Below are 20,304 nucleotides of genomic sequence, written 5' to 3'. Positions count from 1 at the left end.
GGCTGCCTATGAATCAGTCGCTATACAGACAAAAAAGTTTCAAAAGTCTTTTATTATCTCTGAATCAGAAGTGATCCAAGAATCAGCATTTTCTCATTTATCTTCCTTCACTGAACATAATCAGGAATCCTCACTGATCAACAGAATTATTTTGCATAGGTTGGCACATCTGGAAAAAATGGATTGCATCACTCTTCATGCTGATAAATATTTTAAATTACAAACAAACTTTGATTATCATACTTATCCACTTATCCAAAGCATAGAGAAGCATAACTAGAAACATGGGAAAATGATATGCATAAAAGCAACAGACAAATGCAGCAAGCATAATTTAGGTGATTTAAAATGTAAGGATTTGGACCTAAGAAATATTCTGCCAAAAGTCTGTAAAATTTGGTTTTATTATTTACTGAACTATAAAATACAAAGTTTAGAAATGTAAATTTTGCACAGTGCAGATGACACACGATGTGAAAGTAAGCAAGTCACTATCACATTCCTTCAGAGACTGATGACGTCTAGTTGCATGATAAATGTGCCTTAGGGAGGCTGTGGTAAGCTCTCATAGGACTAACACGAAGATCAGTGTTTGCCTTGTGGCAAGCAGGTGTTGGAATAATTCGTTAAGTTTTCCTTTAAGAGCACTGTGTAAAAACAATAAGGCTATGCAAAGGAATAGTAAATGTTGTGAAATAAAAGGAAGCTGATTATGCTAGGTGAAAGGCCACAATCTCCTTTAAGCACCTGCAAGAACAACTGCAAAAATGCTGATGTTTATAAAGTAGCCTGCTGGGACTATAATGAAGATGTCAAAACCTCAGGCGGGCAGCCTTTCTTTAGTCCCCTTAAACCATCTGTGGATAATGTGTGGAGGGGGGGATGATCTCACAAACCATGTAATCACAAATTTCGTGTCTTTTAGTCTCTTAAAACAAATATAAAAACAAAGATCAAAGCCACCATCTAGACTGTGCTGATTGACTTTTTGAAGAACAGCCCAAAGCTAGCATAAGCAAGCACTCAGAGTTCTAAACAATCAGTATCAAAAAAGACTAAACAAGAACATGTTTATCTACCAAATATCTTCTTGTATCCTTTTTCTGTTTAAATCTTCAGCCAGCTGGACATTCAATTTATTGAAAGCATGCCTTCATTTACTAAGAACATGAGTATATTCTTATGGATATGAAAATATATATTTATAGACAAAGTAGAGAGAAAATACATATTAAGCTGTACATAAAATGAGGCAAATGGCTGAGAAAATATCTACTCAGGCAATGCATCAGCTGGTTATCTTTATTTTTTCTTTTTTTTCTTTCTTTTTTTTTTTTTTAAATGGGAAGTTTTTATTACAACTTATTACATAGCTTGTAAAGTAATGTAAAATCTCTGATGTAAAGTCTTATATTTCATATTGAAATGCAAAGAACCTGGAATTAAAACTACCACTTAAAGATGATATTTTTATGGAAACTTGAATCCTATCACTGTTTTTGATTCAAAGTGTTCTGAATCATTATTTCTCATAATTACATGCAAATTAACATCTCATATGAACACATGGATTTCTATTTTATTTCATTAAGAGACAGAAAATAGCAATCACAAACAAAAAGTAACTGAACTCTTTCCAAAGTCTGAAAGTCTACAGACAAAATTTGCTTTGGTCTTTCAATAACCCAAGCACTTGCCCAAATTTTTAATCTTTCTGGATCCTGCTTCTCTGCAAGTCTTCCAATGTTTTTGCTAGACATAGCCTGATTTCATATGGCAATAAATATTTAAAACAAGAACAGACTCAAAAGCACAGATTTCCTGCAACAGACACCGAGATTTAACTCTTAGTTTTTCACTAATCCAGGAGCTCCAATCGTCAAAAATAATTTACAGCCTTTTTTGTCTTGGTCCCTCATTAGCTATGCTAAATGTCCTTGGCATCAAGAAATGAAGTAGCCATTTGCTCACTGTAGTATCCTTTGAATGGCTGTAAACCAGTAACATCAGGAAAGGTACTGCTTTGCCTCATTAGATTTACTGAACTAGCAGGGAACCATTCTGTTGCATGACTGAAGTCACTATTTGACTAAGTAAACATTTAATGTATTTTAACTAATGTTTCATGCCTACTCACAGCTTACAACTATTGCAACTATATATTTCAGCCATTTTCCTTTTTTTTCCATAACTGCCTCTGATTTTCTTCAGTCTAAACAAGACAAACTATAAAAAGGTCTTGCTCTGCCAAACTGCCAACCTGCATTGGTAATTTACATATTAATAATTACATACATAAAAGAGTAAAGCATTACTTAGCACAATTCATTAACAAAAAGCAGTTTGCATGTTGCCAGAGTTGAACATCACACAAGAATTGCAAGACCTGTCGCCTTTACATTAATATGCAATGCAGGACTTCAGCAGGTGCTCTACCTCCTGAAATCATTTTCATGAACAATTCGTCATGAAAAGTACTCTGATGGAAATATAATTTGCAATAGAGACCAGTGAAAAAATCAGATGTTGTCTCTGGCAACTGTACCAAAATTTCCAGTCACTTGTATGGGTCAAAAAAAAAATTAAATCCAGTTCCATACCCTCACGTCAAATAAAAAGATAAACTTATTAAGTACTGTCCATAAGGATATGAGTGTTTTTATCTGCTTTTCATGAAAAACAAAGAAAGAAAAACACACGCACCCTATCCCAAAGTATCACCTCTCCTAAGGCTTGAAATTTGCTTTTAATTGAAGTTTTAACACATCTGTGCTCCATTCCTACCTCATCTCTGTGTGCCAATGGTGTCCATACAGAAATACATACTTCATAAGAGAAAAAGAAAGATGATGACAGTTCCCTTGATCAATTTTTAGCAGGCTCCTCTAGGCAGCTGTAGCTTTAATCCCAGAGTCAGAAATTAAGACTAAATCTGTGAAGAAGTGCATTAAACAAATTTCACCCACTATGAGGGTGGTGAGGCAGTGGCACAGGCTGCCCAGAGGAGCTGTGGGTGCCCCATCCCTGGCAGTGCCCAAGGCCAGGCTGGATGGGACTTTGAGCAACCTGGTCTGGTGGGAGGTGTCCCTGCCCATGGCAGAAGGGGTGGAACCAGGTGGTTTTAAGGGCCCTTCCAATCCAAACCATTCTGTGATTCTATGAATTGTTGGAACTGTACTGTAGCATTCCAGCCAAGCTTTGTGTACTGGGTACACATGGTAAGGGTTTGGCTGCAGGGGTGAGCAGAGCCCAGCAGCTGCCTCGTGTCAGAGCAGAGCTAGCTCTGGCCGGCTCCAAAAGGTTCTGGCTGCTGGCCAGAGCTGAGCCAGAAAGTTTAAATCACGAATTTAATCTTTCCACTTACCACAGCAAACTTCTACGTATGTCACCTGTTGGTTGCTTAGATCTCTTCCTGATGCACAATAGCGCAAGGCTCAATTTTAAAAAGTCCCTTATTAGGAAACCAGGATGAATGTGACAAGGAGGGAACAGTTTATCACTTCATTCTTTCTCTAACTATCTCCCATTCTTCACTTCTAGGGCAGGACGCTCAATTCACTACAAGCAGTAAAAAAAAAAAAAAAAGGCAACAGGCTGTAGCCACCAGGAAAAAAACAGCTCTGATGGAAAGCCTTTAAGGTAAATCATTAGCTCCTAGACCTTTTTAAGTCCAGTCAACTGATCTCGTCATAAAATGAAGATGAAAGACATGGTCAATACAAATTCAGAAAATGGTAGAACAATCTGTTTCTTCAGACACAGAACGTCTGCATCCAGCTAGTTTGCAAGTAATCCGATGTGCACAGGAGGATCAGGTGGAGCAGTCAGTTTACTGCAATACTACTTTTCTCAACTTATAACTTTGTAAGTGCCTTGTTTTATCTCTGCTTGTCAAGCCTTTTGTACCAGGTATGTTTTTGTACCGTGCCTTCTGCCTATTCAGGAGAAAGCAGAATGATAAGGACAATATGCTTGCTTGCCTACTGCATGCTACAGTAGACAAATCATGGAAACCTTAAACATGGAAGTTAAAATTTTCATGAACGTCTTAAAAACAATAATAGGAAACTTCTTTAATAGTTGCTATGATCAATCTAAGCACAACTTTTAATTTCCAGACCACTTGTTTTCAATTTTTCATTTCTAGACTATGTCTTTCTAACTGTGGGATGGGAAGTGGACAATAAAATTAAAAAGAATCATGGATGGATTGAAGATAAATTAATACTGATGAAGATATATTTGTATTAACAGGCTGTGAGCTGTGTCTATTTTCAGATTAAAGTTTGCTATAAAAATACGAAGCCAGCATAAGTTTAAAGCCTTCAAATATATTTTGGGTATTTGCATAATTACACTTGCAAATTAAAATTCCACTATTAAATACATATATATACAAGCACACCTTTTTATTTCTTTTTTTTTTTTTTAATGGATTGGCACTGGACATTTTCTGTAACAAATCTTTAAATGACGTTTAGATGTAGAGCTTAGTGATATGGTTTAGTGGAGGACTTGTTAGTGTTAGGTCAGAGGTTGGAATAGGTGATACTGGAGTCCTCTTCCAACCTAGATGATTCTGTGATTTTGTAAAATATGAATGACCGTGATTTTACCACACTTATTACAAACAATTAAATATCATGCCAAGTTTATTACATCAAGGCACATATCTTTGTTGAAGAAGATAACCACAATGCAATTTTAACATTTAAATGATAGTACCCAGCACCTCAATTAACCTAGTGCTCATGGCACTGAAAGGAAAAAAAAAAAGACGAACTCCATATGCATCTGCACATTTCTTAGCAAACAGCAAATTAATTCTGAGTGAGCAGTTTTGAAGTTAGATACATCATGCATTTGTGTCTCTTGGTAAGAAGTCAGTTTCTCTCGTATGCACGGTTGAGCTACAAAATAAGGAATTACCAAGCACCTGACCTGTTGTATGTCCACACAGATATGGAAATCAAGCTGAATTGTTTGCAGTTTCTATCTTTTCTAGAAACCCTAACAGAACGCAATGAGGATAACACAGGTTTAATTCCTATTTTCCAGACAAATGGCAGTCCTCCCTCTAACATAGTCTATACTTACGGGTTTAGCTTTAGACAAGTGTACTTCAGAGAACTGAAAGGATTGGCCATCTTAATGGTAACAAAGGAATTTCTCAGAATTACTGACCACAGAGATTCATAGGAGCAAAGAGTAAGAAAAGATTTTGTAAAGGTTTGTGTACTCTAGGAGACCACAATCTCTTTGTCCCCTCCCCTCCCCCACCGCTATAGCCAGAATTGCAAATGGCTCTGTAAATGTCATGGAGAGCTTTTCTGAAATCAATTCTAATAGCTTTGAATATAACTATAATCAGATTTTGTTTAAAGCTCTTGATATGTTCTTTGCACAGGATGGCTATCGGGCACATATAATTGAACATTATATAATAAAGGAAAAATACATTGGCTTTTTGTTCTAGGCACTAGTTTCCATGGACTACTTCTCATTGTATATTACCATTTTCATAAAAGCAGCTCCAAACAGTTGCAAAGACTTATATATGTAGTCATTTTTTTGCAACGCCCACAAGCTTTAACATTTCAGTTGTTCAGAATCTTACTGGCCTATGCCCCTTTCCCCAACAAAGGAAATAAGGGCACAAAAATAATTTCTCTTCTTGTTTTCTAATGTCTTAGAACAACACATATTCTACCTACACCTGAAGAGGCAACAAGTCACCAAATTTCAGGAAGCATAAAGCATTTAAGCAGGGAAGTCATGCATACACTATTTGGCATGTGTGAAAACCATTCAATTTCAAACATTCTTATCTGTATGGAGAATTTAGGCACTTCAGCAATTCCATGCAAATGGTCCAATACTGCTTTCACCATGTTCTCTCTTAAATAATGTTAACCTCATTCATCTCCAGAATCACAAAATTGGTGCAGTTTACTAAAATTTTGAATGAATTCTCCACCTATTTCCAACACTTGCTTGGAAACAGAGCTGAGAGTGACACCTTACCAAATATGTTTCATTTAGAAAAGATTAGAAGACAAAACGTAAGTTTACTGCAAGGATGTACATAAATTTTAAATTAGTTAGAAATATTAGTACACACAAAAAGCAATATACTATTTTGAATAAATTCCTGGTGCATTACTAAGTAACTTTAGGTAAAATAATGTTTATCTAAGAGAAACACGGAATTGCTTTACAGGCAAGGAGTAACCTAAAGAGGGGAGGCTTAGTTTAGATATAAAGAAGAAATTATTTGCTCTGAGGGTGGAGAGGTACAGCAACAGGTTGCCCAGAGAAGCTGTGGATGCACTTACCCACAGAGAAGATGTGGAACACTTCCCCACCCCTGGAAGTATTCAAGGCCAGGCTGGATGGGTCCTTGGGCAACCTGGTCCTTGGGCACCAGGGAGGTGTCCCTGCCCTTGTCAGGGGGCTTGGAACTCAATTATCTTTAAGGTACCTTCCAAACCAAACCATTCTATGATTCTGGGATTCTCACATCCTCTTTCCTTACTACCCTTTTGGAAGTCAGTACTCTTCAGACAGCTGCAGGCCCTCTTTCAACTTACATTTCTGGGAACAAAAACAAATTTTCATGTTGAATTTATGTCTCACTTTTGAGTATTTGGGCTCCTCAGTGTTGTATTTGTAAATATTTCATTTCTCTGAGTTTGCCCTTTAAAAACCAAGGGCATTAAAGATCTCTTCCTGTTTACCCATTTATTTAAAGCAAATCAATGAAGAATCATAGGATCTAAAGTTCTTTTGTTTTTTCCTAAATTTTTTCTTAATCCTCAATATCAGATTTGTCATGGCAAAGAAATCAATGAAGATACTGGTTGAATGTCAGTACCTAGGCTCTTGGATTATTACTACCCTTTTTTTCCCCATAATCCATATTTAGAAAGCTAAAATGTCATATATGACTAGAGTGAACACTCCTATCTACTTTTTTCCCTTTAATACTGTTAGAGAGATCTACAGTTTCCAAAAACTACCTCATCAGAAATTCCTTAGTATCTCTTCCAGACTTCACTGACTCAAGAAACAATGTTATTGACCACACATCTTAGCTTCCTTTCTATTTTCTCTGAACATCATCTTAATTTTTGTAATTACTTTCGTTAGTTAACCTATAGAGCTGGGGTTCAAGCAGATCAAGTTCCTATGTCTAGACATATGTTCCTATGTCTATGAGACTTCCCCCATTCCACACGAACACCTCTATAGTGGCATGCTGACCACAACTAATTAATAATCAAATCCATTCTTCAATGGAGTTACATATCTGGTTATCCCTATTATCAGTATTTATATCTTCCTTTTTCCCTTGCCATTTCTCCTATTACTCTTTTGCTATTTTTACTACATTTGCCATTTTCTTTTTTTAAGTCTTCTTAAGTACTAAGTTAGTTTAAAAGAATTCATTACTTCTTCCGAAGTCTCATTTTTGACACTTTCTTTTACTATTTTTCCACTCTCAATTTGAAGATTACACGATTGCAGTGGAATCTATCCATCATGAAGAGCTTGATTTCGTTGAATGTTACCTTGTAGTCAGGTATTCTAAATGAATCTTGAAGTGATTTTTGTTTCTTTTTTAACTTTTATTTATTTATTTATTTATTAAGGGGATTAAAATAATTTCACCCATATAGCCCCAGCACCTTTCCTAATCTTGGGCAATTACTCGTTAGAGCAAATAATTGTCATTTGTTCCAAGTACCAGTCTTTGCTAGTAGTGACATTGTTACCAGCTTACCGTCCCCCTCCATACTAGACACCCAAAATTTTCTTTTTAAGTGAAAGAATGTCCTTCTAGAGAATGGAAGTTTTTACCCTGACATCTTTTAAGGCACTGATCCTTTATTTCCGTCTTACTATTCTAATCTTACTAATTACTATTTAACCCCCAAACTACTCTTTCCCATTATGTTTTTGTTTGTTTGTTTGTTTTTTTAACATAATTTGCAAATTGCTTTCAGCAAAGCATTAAAGATAATGTTATTTCATTAATTTAAAATTAGTCAAGGTGATTCTCATGATATTTTCTGTTGTTCTTATGCACAAATTGCAAAACACAACTTTTATTAGCCTCACACTGAATTACTTAATTACAGGATGAAATCATATTCAGTAATAACAACTAAAGCACTTAGCCGTGTTCAAGAATGAAGTGAAAATCATTTAGATTCTTGCAAGTGGGTTCTCAGAGTTCCAATACATTTTTAAAGATACTTTTATATCACATAAAACGCATTCTTTTATATGATAGGACAATCCATAACAGAAGAAAATGAAGATCTTCATCCACTACAGCACTCTTTACTCTGAAAGAGAATGTCATGCTATAACCATTACAAAGAATTTCATTATTCTCTCAACCACAGCAGCCACCCAGTGGCTACTCTTTTTAATACTCAGACACGCATAAAACCAGGAATTTAGGAGATGGTCAGAACCTGCAATTTTCAGTGATAGCCTCTTGCATTAAATATTCCTTTTATGTGAAAGAGGAAATAAAGCCATCAACGTTTTTTCTTTGGAAGCAGACTCTACACAAACATTCAGAAGAAGAGGAAGAAGAAAAAAACAAAGATATGGATGTAAATGTTGTGAGGCTCTTTTGTCATTACTGTTTATATATATATATATATATATATATAAACATATATATAAACATATATATATATATATAGTGTCTGTTTGCTTTTCTTTAAATAAGAGACTGTTAATAAGAAGATATATTGTTAATAAAGTTTTAATAGGAAAATATTTCTGTGTGATAGGCTATTTTTTTTCTTTAAACTATAAATCTAGAGAGAAAAAAAAAAGTTATTAAATGGAAAAAAAGTTATTAATGGATGTTAAAAGTATCAAGAAATTTAGACCAACAGCACTGACAGATGTTTCTGAACTACATTATAACTCGTTATGAAAGTTTTGCAACAGTTCTCAATCTTGCAGGAACATAAGAGAATTTATTTCATGCCTTATTTAAGTGTCTTTTTGCGTAGGTGCCAGAAAATGGCTTCATATCCAAAAGCTTGCCTGTTTTTTTTAACTGTATTGGTCTAGCTAAAAATGTTACTCTCCCTGCCATTTTTGCCTTGAAGATATCCGTAAACCTTCACAGTTTCAATATTAGTGATTATTAGACACTTTAATATTTATAAAGCAATTATATACAGCCAAAGAGGAACTTAAATAATAAAATTCATTTAAGATGACAAGAAGCATGAAGTTCTCCATCCACATTCTTATGATCTTCCAAATACTCTACTTGAAACCACTTCTTTCCATTTTCTAAGTTCCAAGTTTAACAAAATCTGTGTACATAATGTTTCAATAATGAGGAAAACCTCTATAAAATTCAAAAACTATAACAAATATAAATTATTATCAATGAATAATGCATGTTACTACCAGACAAGAAGTGACAGACGATTACAAAGAAAAGAACCAATACACTTTGTTGTAAATGGCATCGGTTTCTGCTGTGCATACCTAAGTATGTTGGAAGATATATACTTATTGTTACAGGAGTTCCCTCCAGCAATCTTAATATTTGGAAACTGCTATGGTGCACTCTCATTTCAATTGAATGAATGCCATTCTTTGATATTCCTGTATAAGAAACAGAATCAGGAATGATTCTTTGAAATATAAACTTGTGTAATAATTTTGCATTCTTTCACGTTATTACTAGCCTCTACAACTGTATTACTTGTGCTTTCAGTAAACTGATAAAAATTTTTGCCATTTCATCTATAATGATAATGATCTCTAGGAAACAAAATACATAATTAAAAAATCATAAGCTGACCTTCAATGTATGTTTGACCAAAGTCTGGAATTTCTCTTTGAACTGAATCTGATAATTGTGTTCTGTGCTAGAGACGATCACGTACAGTCAGGACTATGCTGCAGCTTCCTTGACACAAAGCTACACAGTCAGTGTCACCAGTCTTCCATACATGTGTAGGACAAGCCCACTTTCTGCATCAAGCTGAGTGAAGGTCTACATGAAGTCTTCTAGCAGCACCTACAGATACCTGGTTTTTTTTTGTTTGTTTTGTTTTGTTTTTCTCTCAGAGATAGCCACTTCTTTTTGTCACATTTTCTGCTTACTTAAATTTCTTTTTCTTCTCCATCATTATTAGTCCCCAACTTCAAGATGACCCATTTATTTCTGCCCATTTTTCTTTGTAGAGGGTTCAGAACCTCTAACTGAGAACCCAGGAATCAAACATTTTGACACATCTACTTGTTGGTTTGACACCTGGAATTTGATATATAAGTTCAGGTTGAGGAACTGGTATGTTCTCCAAAGCAGACTGCAGGCAACACACAAAAAGTTAATGGAAATATGTAATTTCTTCATACATCATCCCTTCTCATGGAGGAAAGTAGTTACTAACTCATCTTTGTTCAACTCCTTAACCTGAAACTATTTGCTCTCAATAATTTATATTTGACTTTAATTACGTTTCAGTTCTAAGTTCCAATGAATTCTGATAGACCATATTACTGAAAACATTTGCTTAGTGTTTGCATCATTTAACCAAGGCTAGGGTCAATAAATATTAGCTAGCAGTAGGCCTACAGTCCTAATTTTTATTTTTTTAAAAATTCCTTCTGCTGGACTACAGTACCACCTGAAGCTATGACTTCAGTTTTTCCACTGCAACATGCTTAGCCACTGACAGACTAGGCTGTTGTATGGATAATACCCTTGCCAGAATTTTAAACCCTGCCCAGTGAGATTCAATTTTTATTGGACATTGGAATTAATAATGAAATCAGTTCTTAACTGAATTTAGCAAATCCCAAAGACCTTAAATTCTCTAATACTTGATTTTTTATTTTCCACTTGGAGTTTCTGAAACAAAATGAGAATAATATTAATAAAGTAGTGGAAGTAAACAAAACCAAGCATTAATATTGGATTAATATTAATGATCCAATTAATGGAGCAGTTTGTCATTCACTGATGGATCATCAGATTAGCCATAAAACATGCAACATGTTACAAAGAAGGGTTCAACATATCCACTATTTAGAATAAACAACTGATGCAGTGTATGCCTCTGTACCTGATGTACGTAGTGTATAACTGAATGAGAAATTTGGAAGAAGCAATAAAGTAGAGTGAGCCAGAGCACAAGACGGTATGAGAGATGAAGAGGGACAATGTGACTGTGTAAGAAAAAGACTTGGGCAAGCACACAAGACTAAGCATGAAGAAGCACGTGTGAGAAAGACAGAGCAAGAGAGCACGTGCCCATGACTGAACACAAAGGAGCATACAGAAGACTGACGAACAGCAAGTGAAAGGGCAAGAGTCAAGACAATGAGAGACAGCAAGTGAGCCAGAGGTAAAATGAAGAGAGTGCGTAACAGAGGGCACACGGGGGAAGGGGTGCACACCCAATGATGGCATGAGAGCACAACAGAGATACAGAGCACAAGGTCTCTTCTCTGGTATCTCTTTTAAAAATCAGCACATTATAGCATCCAGATATTTTCTCATATTAGGAAAAATCAGGCAATGTTACCCACATGAGTGATCACCACTCAAACACTGTAACTTCACATAGCATTTGGCATGAAAGGCAAATTACTGGTTTGGAAGGTGGGGGGGTTAAATCTGACAGGGAGCTAACACACACACAAGTGAAAGAGGAACTCTTCACACGCTACTTTCGTGTACAAACAAGAATTTCATCACAGTGGAGCAAAAACATATAGTAGCAATAGCACAGGTGTCCTATGATCAGCAATATCAACAATAAAACCACAATCTTACCAAAGACAGGAGAGAATATTTAAGGTTTTAAAAACAGAGTCAAAAGTTAGTAATTATTAAAAAAAAAATGACTCACCCACTCACCTAGTGCATTTTAAATTGGAGAGCAAAGTTAGGAGAAAGACAGCAGCTGTCTCTTTCACCAATTACCTGCCAGTGCTAAAGTACTACATTTGCATCCACAAAATGCAATGCAAAACTAAATTTTACTGCATTAAGAGAACTGCTTAGTCTATCGCTTCACAGTTCAGAGAAAACATAGAAGACCCAGAACAGAATCTTGATGCACTTCTGTTTTAAAATGCAAGTCCTGACAACCTGACAATGTTTCATGTAGCCCCTTTATCTCAAAAAATATATAATAATAATAAAAATTAAAATTAAAAATCTCTCTCTCATATGAAACTTGGGCTATCCCAGAATGTATTGTTTCATTTCCAGCACACATGAAATGTAACAAGATATTGCACTTTGGTTGCCTTTTAAAAACAGAAGCACAGCAGAACTCAACATTATCCATAATCCTTTCATTCACATATTTCCTCTCACCTCTTTCATTTTTTAATCAGAGAATTGAATTATTATTGGCCTTAAAAGGCTGATACTTTACCATATCTTGCAAAGTACAAAAGCAACTTTACCTTTTCCCTGCTGCAGCCTGCCTTTTGTTCTTCTTAATCTTTAGATTAGTCATTTTTAAAATCTTCTCCACTGTGAAATCAAATAAATACAATTAGATAACATTTCATTTACTGGGGCTAGCATCCTTTATTATATTAACATCATGCTCAAATTTTTATTCTAAAGTTTATTTTAAAAAATCCATTATTTCTAATGATAAAAGAACATAAAGTGAAGGCATCCAGTATCTACCACACTGTGTTGGGTTTATGAGGCAAGGTTTTGGCAGAGATTGCCCTCCAGACTGTGGAGAAGACCACCGTGAAGCAGTCCTCCTGCAGACCACGGAGGCCCCTGCAGCAGTTGGTTGTGCTCTGAAAAATGCTGCTGCCCATGGAGAGCCCACACAGGTGTTTTTTTGGCAGAACTGTGGCCCAAGTTGGGCCCATGCCTGAGCAGTCTGCTGCTGGAGGACTGCACCCCACTGGAGCGTTCTTGAAGAATGGCAGCCAGGGAGAAAGGGGAACTTGTTAGGAGGAAGGAGTGACAGAGGCTACCTGTTACGAAGAGACCACAACCTCCACTGCCAGCCTCTCACACCATTCAGGGCTCAGGGTGCTGAGGTGGAAGAGTTGGGAGTGAAGTTGAGCCTGGGAAGAAGGAGCAGGTGAGGGGCAGCTGTTTTTGTTTTGTTTCTCACCACGCTTCTCTATTTTTACTTGACAATAAACTATAATAAATTTCCCCTAGTCAAGGGTTTTTTGGCCATGATGGTAACTGGTGATTTCCATGTTCTTATCACAGGTTAGGAGCTTTTCCACCCTGCCCTGTCAAGGACAGGGTGTGGGAGGCTGGAGGAGGCTAGGTGGGCACCTGGCAGTTGCCACGGTCAAGCTGTTTTACTGGTAAATAATATTCATGGTGTATTTGGGTGACCCCTGAAGAGACACTCCAGAATACAGACCCAGGTCTGTATTTCCATGAAAAATACATGCCAAAACAAGCTCATTTTAAAAATCTTACCCCCTTTGCAGAAACATACCTGTCTCTAAAGGGAAAGAGGAAAAAGAGAAAGAATTAAATGAAGCATTTGCCCTGCCAATAACCATTATTTATTAATGGCAACACCTCACACATAGTCTGAATTAATCATATTGCTTACAGAGTTTGCATTTACTGCAAGGTAAGTTTTAAATTTTTATAGATGGTTAAAATATAAATGTATCCTAAATTCTCAGAAAGTTGCAAGCATAGAGGAGTAATGACTCTAAATTTCTTTACGAGCATTACATGGGCAAAAATATATGCTGGGTTTTGACTGCGGATTGGATTCTCGTTAGAGAGAATACTTTTCTTCTTATTTTTTTTTTTTTTTTTTTTGAGCAGAATAATAAGGGTGTATTCTTATAGCTCCCTTTCTACCTCTACAATTACTTTAAAATGTTGTGAAGACTCAGCTTCTCAGCACAAGCTAAATAGGCAGTTCTTTGCCAAGATCCCTGTCCATTGTGCATTCATGAAAGCAAACATGAATGCCATTGATCCCAGCAGGAAGGCTTGCAGGCTTGACACACTCTGTGCCAAAGCAAGGGCTCTAATTAGTGATCCTTCCAGCTGGACAGTAAAGGCCTTACCCTTCCTTAGGGAATAATAAGACAGGCAGTGTCTGAAGTCCCCAAGTAAGCTTTATAGAATAGGGAGCATGCAGAGAACTGCATTAAAGGCACTAAACCAGCCGACACAGGTGACCGAACAGTGAACTGTGCACTTGGCAATGAACAGAAAAATGCCTGCTACACAAGCATCATTCGGTCTTTGGTTCCTCCTGTTTGCCTGAATTACTGTCAGAATTCAAAGGACTGTAATGGATGGCACAACTATTTAAAAGAAAGCAATAGATTTGTTGCAACAGTGATAGTTTTGAATATCTTTGTGAGGAATGTTTTAACAATTCCAATTTGTGTCCATAAATTCGTGTACATAAATTTGTGTCCATAAAGAACAATTCTGTTTGAATCCTGTCTGCCTCTGGGCCCTGCACTGGCAGTTTAATTCTTGAACCACAGATGCAGTGTGTCCCAGTCTCCCCCTCATTCCAGTCAATTTATCACGTCTTCAGAAAACACTCCTTAAATTTATGAACCTGTTTGCTTTTGTTATTCCGGACTTCTATTTCTAACAGTTACAGCCTTTTTTCCTGTCTTCTTCGAGATTAACTTAACACTGCTATAGATGTGTCTGTGAACGGCTGGGGAAGAATGTTTTAATTACTCGTGAAGCGTCAAATAAGAAAGCTGTTTGTGTTTGATGTCTGGGAGTTTCAGAACAACTGATAACAACTAGTGACTGTTATGAGATCCTTGGTATCTGGCCAGGGGGGCCAAGAGATTAAGAGGAAGAAAAAAGAAGCTGAAGGACGGTTGGGAGACAAGACCTGTGGAGAGTGTACAGAGAGTGTTCCATAAACTTGGAATAGTGCCGAGTAAGTACAAAGGGTGAGAGGAAGACTCCGAGCCTTCAGCATGAAAGACCCCTAGAGACCCCCAGGGGAGACTGATGCGCATGCTCCAGTAGGAGGAACTGGACCCCGGAAGCTAATTATAATAATCTATTTTTTTAGAAGTAGTAATGAATATGTATTAGTCTAGGTGCATAAAAATCAGCTGCTTGATGTAACTGGTGTGCGTCCTGGTGGAGCGGAGACTCCCGGTGCACCCAGCGCTGTTTGCTTACCTCTATTCCTTTATATTCTTTTAATAAATCCTATTTTTTTATTTAATCCTAAATTTAATCCTGAGCCATTTATAACAATCTTCAAACCTTTTCTTCAAAAACAATGCTTGTTGACAATATAACATACCAATTCATAACATCACCATTCTTTGCAGAATAATGATAAAAAACTCATTAGCAGTAACAGGCTTTGAAAAATAGGCAGCATGTGTAATTTCGGCACTTCAAAACTGTTCGCAATAAAGTCACTTTTAATTATATTTCTTTATAAAGAAAAATTATCTGAAGGATTAAAAATAGAAAGTCCTTTCATAGTAAAGATTACTAGCACTAGACTGTGAACACTGTAACCAGAGAAAAGCACTTGTACATATATGCAAAGTGTACATCTAGGTTTCTGTATATAAAAGATCTTATACAACTTCTTTTATTGCATTGCTGCTTCAGAATTCTGACAACCACGATATTCAAAACGAGAGTTTCACTGAAAAAGCAGGATCTACTGAAAACAGTGGCTTATTTAAACATACTTTACATATAAGCGCATGAAATGTATAAAGAAGCATTGACATCTTGAAAGATTACAATGCCAAAAATTGCGTGAAGCTACAGTAGAAAAAAAATCCAAATGGTATATGCATATCCATTGTATACATCAATTATCTATTAACAAATTCCCAACGTAGATAAATTCCTCCTCTGTTAAAAAATAAAAATAAAAAAATCATAAGTTAACACTTTTAAAAATAAACTAGAACGTACAAGTTTACACCCTTCTAATCCAACCACATTTGCTTTTTGAAAGCAAATGCAAATTCCAAAAGTGAAATATTAAAAGTATTTAAAAACGAAAATTTTTCACTTAGAATTATTATCCTACCTTGAGAACTGCAGTTTCTTTAGCCAAGCAAAATGCTTGGTCCTTCTGATGTTTGTTCCATTTTCACATCAAGTGGATATTAATTTTAACTACTAGCTTTCACTGAGAATCTTTCATTCTTGAAGAGAAATAAGAAAATTACTTATTGAAAACAAACAAGTCTCATTTCAAGATAGCAGCTTTTAGCCAATAGTTTTCTGATTTTCTACCTTTTGTTTAATACTGGTTATTCTTACTTGCCTGAAAGACTGCTACATTTCTCTTATCAGCAACATTATTATATTTTTTCTAAAAATAAGATTGAAAAAAGAGAGGAAGAAAGGCTGTAAACAAAAAGCTGTAGAATACAAAGGCAGTTAAAAGTTGGCTTCACAGCTCCTCAAAATAAATACTGAAGGATTATGATTCTGTAACCACAATCAGGATCTTTTTTACATCAAAGCTAGAGAAAAAGTAATGATATTAGTGCTTTGGACTCTAAATGGAACATACTGTTATTGCTGGGCAATAACTGTCCTTGTGCTGAGTGACAAAAAAAAAAGGGGAAAAGGCGCACTTCCCCTCCCACATTCCCTGTATATCTCTAAAAATAAAGGACAGGTGAATATTCAAGGTGAAAATCAATATAATTTTTAAGATAGCCAGGAAGCCTTTAAATTACCTGAAGCACATTCTGTGCTCATTTAAAGAACATTCTGTATGCAGGCTGTAGTAAGAAAAGTATCTGTAGAATTAAGCAAAAGATCAATGAACAAATTTTCAGTGTACCACAAACACAAAGAATTCATAATGTAATAGTTATAAAACAATTGACTTTATGATTGTTTAATATTATCACAGGCTCATAGAGATGTATATTCAAGGTATTATAAGGTTGCATTAAAGAAGGTCACATTAAAGTGAGGACAATAGCTCTGAATCTCAAAGGATTTGGTCTAAGAATGTATTGGAAAACGAGAGATTCATAATAGTTTTTTCAGCCTGTTTTAGCATGTTTTCTAATACCATGAAGTCTTATGACATATTTAAAGTCAGTTTAAAGCTTATTTTTCTTCATTAAGACAATAAAGTGTGTTTTTCCTACATTCATGCTATCTATAGCACTTTGGTTTGCACTTCCGGATGCAGCCCAGCTAGTATGCATTTTCTTCTACATTCACTAATGAGGTGGTACAAAAATAAAAATAAAAATCAGGGAATAAATTAGGAGACTAAAATGCAACCTACAGTGAGATGCAATCTACAGGTGGAAAAACATAAAAATTGAGAAGTATGTCAGCGTAAATTCATAGAATCATAGAATCATAGAATATCCTGAGTTGGAAGGGACCCTTAAGGATCATCAAGTCCAACTCTTGACACCGCACAGGTCTACCCAAGTTCAGACCATGTGACTAAGTGCACAGTCCAATCTCTTCTTAAATTCAATCAGGCTCGGTGCAGTGACCACTTCCCTGGGGAGCCTGTTCCAGTGTGCAACCACCCTCTCTGTGAAGAACCCCCTCCTGATGTCAAGCCTAAACTTCCCCTGCCTCAGCTTAACCCCGTTCCCGCGGGTCCTGTCGCTGGTGTTAATGGAGAAAAGGTCTCCTGCCTCTCGACACCCCCTTACTAGGAAGTTGTAGACTGCGATGAGGTCGATTGTTAATTGATTGTTAATTGATTGTTATGCTCTGGTAAAAGACGTATTCAAGTGGAGAGAATATCTGTCCAGGCTTGGAGTCAATCATATGCAGTCAGTAGAACCTGGCTCAAATAACAAAACCAGTTTCTGACACTAGGTCCTTACGGCTTCAAAAATGAGCAGCTAGGTTCATTTGATGCTAGACACTGCCCCTCTGGTAGTCTACCCAGGGCCTAGAAGGGACATACCTCCAATCTCTAATGACCTAATAGGTGGGCTGGCAGGAAACTGGCCATCCAGAAAATGACAGGTCCAAGTTTGAGGTTTGATAGGAAGGTTTTGAGAGCTCTCGCTTTGTCACAGCCTGCCAGTTTTCTATGCCCAGGAGAGAGCTCTACTCTTTTTCTTCTCATGGTTTTATTCTCCATCTGAACACATAGAAACTGGCTTCAAAGTCTCAATTCTCCCCACACTGTGATCAAATAAATGAAGTAGTATCGAGGCTCATTCTGATCTCTCCACTCTAATTTATGTACCAGAGCTCTCTAAATGGCATCTGACAGACAAACTCCCTCTGCACCCATGTCTCTGGCTGGACAGCAATTCAAATTCAAATAATAATAATAATAATAATAATAATAATAATAATAATAATAATAATAATAATAATAATAATAATAATAATAAAGCTCTCTGTCTTTCCTTCCTTTTTTGAAAACTAAGCAGTTATCACAATGACAAAGAAAAATGACTGCCCTCCTTAAGACATATGCAAACAACAGATGATTGATGATTATAGAATTTGGCTTACAGAACCTTAGTAACCAGTCAGAAGAACTGCCAATGGCATATACATGTATACAATTTTACCACATGGCATCAACTTGTACCCACCTCTGACTGCCACACACCTTAAGTTAGCACCACTCAGTCTGCAGGAAGGGGCTGTTACCTGCCTTTAATGTTAAATGTTTAATGTCTAAAAAACACACTACTGTGTATAGAACTTGTTGGAAGTCTCTCACCAAACATAAGAAACTTAACTAGCTTAGCAAACGAGCCAACCTTTCAGACTTTATGTTTATCCCTACTACTGAGAGCAGTACCACCACGATGAGGCAGAGCTGAGAAGCCTGCATGTGTGGAAAGAAACCTCACTAATGTACTGCACGAGCGCTAAGCTTTACATACTGCTCAACGTGAGCATTAAAATAATGGTGTGCTTTGCAAGCCCTATAGTTTTTAACAAATAAAAGAATCTGAAAAGCTGAATTAGTAAGTATTTTAGGAAAGACTTAAGTGTTAAATATTCTGTATCACTGAATTAAAGCTGAAAGGTTCCCATGTTATCCACTCTAAAAATATCCACTACCCTGCTTTACAGCCTTTTGGAGGCTGTTTTCAGCTACGATGGGGGAATAGACCCCAGCTAGACCTCACACGTATCGGACAAGCCTCAACTCCAATGCAAACGGAGCTGTCTGACCACCAACTAAGGCTCATGAAGTGACTAAACACTTCCTTGACAAGTGCCAAATGCTGATCTAAAATTCCAGATATAAACATGTAGGTAACATAGAGCCACCACTGTGGGCTCTTTATACATACAGCAATTACTTTTTTTTTTTTTTTTTTTTTTTTTTTTTTACTAATTCAGACACCTTAGCAATTACCTAAACTATAAACTTTAACGCTCCCACAATCTATTCCCTTTAGGTTTATTACTAATTTTCATTTGAAACGGAACACCTGAAGCAATAAAACTGCTAAGCATTCATATCTATCTTGAGAACAGTAGTTTCCTAAAACTACTATGACAGAGCCCACTATATGAACTGCACTGTTCAAACCTTACACTAACCTACAGCTTTTGGGGATTTATAAAACTCCTTGCAGAAGAGAATGTGCAGCATTTGTACACTTGGCATGGATTCTGCTATTCATTAGAAAAACTTTATAAACACTGAGTTTTTTCTGACACCACAATGATCATTCATGTACATACACATACACATGCATGCATATAAAATGGGTGAAACCTATAATGCTTAAAAATACAAAAAATTGAATGTACTTATGTGTATTCTTCATGATGTCAGCCAGGTCCTTAGAAGTATACTGACCAGTCAAAAATAACAGTATTTTTTACAGTGCTTATTAACAGTTACATCAGTACAGACTTCTAGAGAAGTTTCATGGTTAAGCTTCTGACTTTAAGATCACATTTTGTTTTTTGCTTTTTTGTTTGTTTGTTTGAACTGTTCGTCTGTTCATGCTGAAATTTAAGATCTGATTTCACAAATTCAACTTTCCAGATGCCTTAAGAGCCAAGAATTAAATTCTGGATAGCCTTACTGTCCACTATATTATGCATATATTGAAACAGCCAGCCTCTTAATTAGCTGATTATACAGGGAGTTAACATCCCCTTTTTTTGCATGGAGTTACCTCATTTGGATACTCACGTTGCAGTCACATATTCCTCATGTTTCTAGCAGAAATACTTTATAGACTAGTCCATATAGGCAGCTTATAAGAAGGACTACACGAGGACCTACATGAGAAACCAGAAAATAATTTCTCTGCCATGCCATCTTGCAGGACGGAGGGGGAAGG

At 36.3% G+C, this 20,304-nt stretch overlaps 1 long non-coding RNA gene across 4 annotated transcripts in view; it reads right to left on the bottom strand.

Annotated features, from left to right (window-relative positions):
* The window catches only part of LOC113841645 (uncharacterized), a 37,442-nt gene that overhangs the window by 8,826 nt on the left and 8,312 nt on the right, over positions 1-20,304 (bottom strand). The window contains exons 3-7 of one of the 4 annotated variants that reach the window (XR_011810312.1): positions 20,154-20,242; positions 16,726-16,788; positions 16,065-16,182; positions 13,475-13,499; positions 12,472-12,541 (exon numbers count right to left, since the gene is read on the bottom strand). This is a non-coding gene — a long non-coding RNA (uncharacterized lncRNA). Of the gene's footprint in view, positions 1-6,746; positions 8,352-12,471; positions 12,542-13,474; positions 13,500-14,619; positions 15,884-16,064; positions 16,183-16,725; positions 16,789-20,153; positions 20,243-20,304 lie in introns of those variants that run through there. The other 3 variants (XR_011810310.1, XR_011810309.1, XR_011810311.1) reach the window with 3 other exon arrangements.

Source organism: Anas platyrhynchos, chromosome 6 (assembly GCF_047663525.1).
Source record: "Anas platyrhynchos isolate ZD024472 breed Pekin duck chromosome 6, IASCAAS_PekinDuck_T2T, whole genome shotgun sequence".
Taxonomy (NCBI): domain Eukaryota; kingdom Metazoa; phylum Chordata; class Aves; order Anseriformes; family Anatidae; genus Anas; species Anas platyrhynchos.
The sequence above is the reverse complement of the archived record's forward strand: the minus strand, read 5'-3'. Positions and strand labels throughout refer to the sequence as shown.